At 37.4% G+C, this 5,168-nt stretch overlaps 1 pseudogene; it reads left to right on the top strand.

Moving 5' to 3' along the window:
• Positions 1 to 821: 821 nt before the first annotated feature.
• Positions 822 to 1,746, top strand: LOC126084541 (olfactory receptor 4N4C-like; annotated as a pseudogene).
• Positions 1,747 to 5,168: the final 3,422 nt, after the last annotated feature.

Below are 5,168 nucleotides of genomic sequence, written 5' to 3' on the forward strand. Positions count from 1 at the left end.
TACAGGTCATCAAGCTGGCCTGCACAGACATCTTTGTGGTGAAACTCATTATAGTCTTCAAAAATGGCTTGCTTATCTTCTTGCGTTTGCTAGTCTTTTTGGTCTCCTATTCAGTCATCTTCTGCCATGTACGTAGGTCCACTGCTGAAGGAAAGAGCAAGGCTTTGTCCACATGTACAACTCACATAATCATTATAATTCTCACGTTTGGACCTTTCATGTTTGTCTACACTTGCCCCCTCAGGACCTTGCCAGTTTGCAAGAGATAAAACCCAACTTCTTTTACCCAAGACTAAACCCAACTTCTTTTTTTTTCTTTTTAGATCAACATTCCTAAGATCAATTTACATACAGGATACGTACCATTGTTGTATAATTCAAGTCTTCACAAATAGACAGGCATAACCACTACAATAAATTATGGAATATTTCAGTCACCTTTAAAATGCCAATATTCCTCTCTGCTGTCAATTTCCTCACCACATTCCAATAAAAACCAAAAAACCTCAATAAGTGGGGTTAATTTTTTTATTAGGAAAATTTTAATATGTCTCAAGCAAATTAGGAACAGAGTTCTACATGAGAGAACAGTTAGATAGAAGCACAGGATTGAAGTGGAAGAAGAATATGGTTTGGGGGCCTAGGTGTTGGCAGTAATGAAATTTAGAAGAATGAGGATAGAAGAGATTTCTTAGCTTGTGGGAAAATAATGGTTTAACATGAATGTGAACTATCTTGCTTTTGGTTTGAGAAGAACTGTGGTGCATATGAAATAGATGGAAATAAACTCTCCCCTCCTTGATGTTCTGTAGGCAAAAGAAATGGGGATAAGAAACAGCACATTGGTGACAGAATTCATCCTTCTTGGTCTTACCCAATCTCGACCTATTCAGCTGCTGGTCTTTGTGTTGATCTTTATTTTCTACCTCATCGTCCTCCCTGGAAATTTCCTTATCATCCTCACCATCAAATCAGACCCTGGTCTCTCAGCCCCACTCTACTTCTTCCTGGGCAACCTGGCCTTCCTGGATGCATCCTACTCCTTCATTGTGGCTCCCAGGATGCTGGCAGACTTCCTCTCTGAGAAGAAGGTGATTTCCTACAGATGCTGCATCACTCAGCTCTTCTCTTGCACTTCCTTGGAGGAGGGGAGGGTTTACTTCTTATTGTGATGGCATTTGACTGCTACATTGCCATATGTCAGCCTTTACACTATTCAACTGTCATGAGCCCTAGGGCCTGCTATGCATTATTGTTGGCTTTGTGGTTTGGGGGCTTTGTCCACTCCATTATCCAGGTAGCTCTCATCATTCACTTGCCATTCTGTGGCCCAGATCAGCTGGATAACTTCTTCTGTGATGTCCCAGAGGTCATCAAGCTGGCCTGTGCCGACACCTTTGTGGTGGACCTGCTTATGGTCTTCAGTAGTGGTTTGCTCACACTCCTGTGTTTCCTAGGCCTTCTGGTCTCTATGCGGTCATCCTCTTCCACGTGCATAGGTCTTCTTCTGAAGGAAAGAGCAAGGCCCTGTTCACATGCACAACTCACATAATTATTATATTTCTCATGTTTGGACCATCCATCTTCATCTACACTCACCCCTTCAGGGCCTTGCCAGCTGACAAGGTGGTTGCCTTCTTTCACACAGTGATCTTTCCTTTGACGAATCCTGTGATTTATACCCTTCGAAATCAGGAAGTGAAAACTTCCATTAGGAGGTTATTGAGTAGACATGTAATGTGCTAAATGGATTTTATAAAGAGAACTCAAGAAAGGGGAAATTCCAGCTGAAAATCATTCATTCATCTAGCAAATACTAGTTTTTAGTCAAATGCTTCCCATTTGTCAGGTTCTATTGTTGGCACTAGACAAATGTGTGGCATTCAATAAAAACTAGTAATTGCTAAATGAATGAATAATTTCCAGCTGGAAGGAACTGACTCAATGGCAATAGGTTTGGTTTTTGGTTTATTGTAGGCACTGGGGAGAGAGTTATGCATACTGAGAGAAAAAACTGTGTGTATTTAAAGAATATAAAGAAAATCATGCTGATTGATAATGAGCATGTATGAGATATTTAAGAATTAAATTTATTGTAACTGTAAGGTCAAATCATGTAAGGTCTTTGAGGTTGAGATAAGGAGTTTAATTATATTCTAACTGCAGTAAGAATCCATTTTAAGATTTAACATAAGAGAGTGACTCAGCTACAATTGATTGTTTTCTCTGTGGCTTAGGGCAACATCCTCAAGATTCTGGGCAGAGATCAATAAGCTATAAAATGTCATTAAGAGCCAAATGTCTTGATAGCAGGTATGTCTTCAAAGAAAATGTTATTTTTATTATTTTCAATTCAAAGTTTAGTAGAGGAATAAGAAAGAAAGCTAATAGGTTTCATGGAAAAATATGAGATTATTTCCTTTTTTTTTTTTTTTTTTTAAGCTTCCTGATTGTTACAAACAGGTTTTCACAAATTCTTCCTGGATGTTAAAGCTTTCCCCAGAATGATTTCACTGTGATTATGATTATAACATCAAGTACATCATACGCAAAGAAAACAAGATGTCATTGAAAAGACAGGAAAGAGAGAAAAGATCAAAATGGATGTCAGAAGAAACTCTGAAAGTTGCTCTTGAACTTAGAGTAGCTAAAGCAAATGGCAGAAATGATGAAACAAAGGAACTGAAGAGAAGATTTCAAGGGGCTGCTTGAGAAGACAAAGTATTATAATGAAATGTGCAAAGACCTGGAATTACAAAACCTAAAGAATAGAATATTTGACATTAATCAAGCTAAAGGAGCTGAAAAGAAAATTCAAGCCTCAAGTTGCACTATTGGAGAATTCTATGGGGAAAATATTGGACTACGGAGGAAGCATCAGAAGATGGAAGGAATACATACAGTCACTGTTCCAAAAAGAACTGGTGAACACAGGATCAGTATGATTGAGAACCAACTCAATGGCACCTACAATGATGACATATGTTGGTAACATTTATACTTATATCTTTCCCATAAACTCTAGGCTCCTGTACCCAGCAACCTGTGTCTCAGCTCCAGTTTCATGTATTAATCTCACTTGGAGCGTAAGATATCCTAGACTAGTGAGCTTGGCCACACCATTCCCTCCACCTCCACTATATTATCTCTGTTAATTGCAATTCTATCCTTCCAGACTATGGCCCAAAGCCTTGGAATCCTAACATTTTGGACACATTTTCTCTCATATTACATATCCAACCTGTTAACAAGTCGGGATTAACTCTACCATCACGAAATTTCTCTCTACCTCCAGTGCTACCTCCTAGGAATAAATCATGGTCATCTCTTGCCTATGTGGTTGCTGTTGCCTCTTTACTGACCATTAGTTCTCTTGTCCCATTTTAGTCTACTCTCAGATGAGCAGCCAGAATGATAGGTTAAAACATTAAGTCAGATCATCTCACTCCTCTTCTCAAAACTCTTAATGACTTCCATCTACTCAAAGTAAGCCAAAGTCCTTCTTTGCTTTCCATAAAGGTCCATAATGCCTTATCTATACGCCCCAACTCCTGCCCCCCTCCTACTCTGACCTCTTATCCTGCTATATACTATTTCACTCACTCTGCTCAGCCCCACCACCCTCCTGATCCTTGAATATACCAGGCTTGCTTGTGCCTCTGGAACTTTGATTTGCTGTTCCATCTGAGTGTACTTCCTCCAGATAATGGTATGAACCACTACACAATTTCTATCAAGCCTTTCCTTAAATGTCACCTTCCACATGAGGCCTTTTCTGAACTCCTTATTCAAATTTGCAACCCACTCTCACAATACTCCATATTCCCCTTCTCTGCATTTTTGTCTATGTATTTATCACCATTTAATATGTCATATATTCTATGTGGAAACTCTGGTGGCATAGTGGTTAAATGCTATGGCTGCTAATCAAAAGTTCAGCAGTTTGAATCCACCAGGTGCTCCTTGGAAACCCTATGGGACAGCTCTATTCTGTCCTATAGGGTCACTATGAGTCAAAATCAACTGGACTACAATGGGTTTGGTTTTGGGTTTTTTATATTCTATGTATTTCTTTTATTGCCTGTCTTTTTTCACTGTAGTAGATCATCTCCATGAAAGCAGACATTAATTTGTTTTGTCTACTACCTGGCACAAAGAAGAATCTCAGTAAATAATAAAGAAATTAATTAAAGAATAAGGTGAAAATAACACCCATTCCACTGCTAAAAAATATCTAATGTTAGCATTTTGTTATTTTTACATGTATAAAATTTAAAAAAATGAGTTACATTACACATGTGGTTTATAACTAGTTTTTTCTTAATATTATAAGAATGTTTTAAATAAGTAAATGCCTATGAAGTAATCAACTACCATTTTTTGATCATCATTATATTTATATAATAGCTTGTTTTTGGATATTTAGATTTTTGCTAATAGAAGCTATGTTTATATAAAAGTGTTGTAAATATAACTTTCACACTTATTTATTTTCTGGTGATACATTTTTAGAAGTACATTTACTAGCTCAGAAGATATAAAGATATTTCCAACACTAGTATTTGAACTCTTTTAAAGATTTGCCATTTTGAAAAGAGAGAAGTATTGCATTTATTACGATTTTAAATTTTGATTATTGTCTACCAATTAAATGTATTTTCTCATGTGTTCAATTTTAATATGGATTGCTGACTGTACAAAATGTCATTGTTACCTGCCATCAAGTTTGCCCCAGCTCTTGGTGAGCCCGTGCACAATGAAACACCGCCTGATCCTGTACTATCCCCGTGATCAGTTTTGGATCAGACTGTTGAGATTCACAGGGTTTTCACTGACTAATTTCTGGAAATAGATCTCCAGGTCTTTTTCATCCTAGTTCATAAGGTTTTCATTGCCTAAAACCTGTTCAGCACCATAACAACACACATGCCTCCACTGACATGGAAGGCAAGAATTCTAATCACTGAACAACCAATGGCCCCTTACTTTTAAAAATATGTGTGTCTATTTTATCTGTTTGATTTGTAACACCTATTTACATATGAAGTAAATGAACTCTGTCATTTACATTCAAAATTCTTAAGTAAAATCTACACAACAATGGGTTTTAAAACACTGCCAAGGAAAAAAGAAAACCCACTGCCTTGGAGTTGATTCTGACTCATAGC

The sequence above is a fragment of the Elephas maximus genome, chromosome 10 (assembly GCF_024166365.1).
Source record: "Elephas maximus indicus isolate mEleMax1 chromosome 10, mEleMax1 primary haplotype, whole genome shotgun sequence".
Lineage (NCBI taxonomy): Eukaryota > Metazoa > Chordata > Mammalia > Proboscidea > Elephantidae > Elephas > Elephas maximus.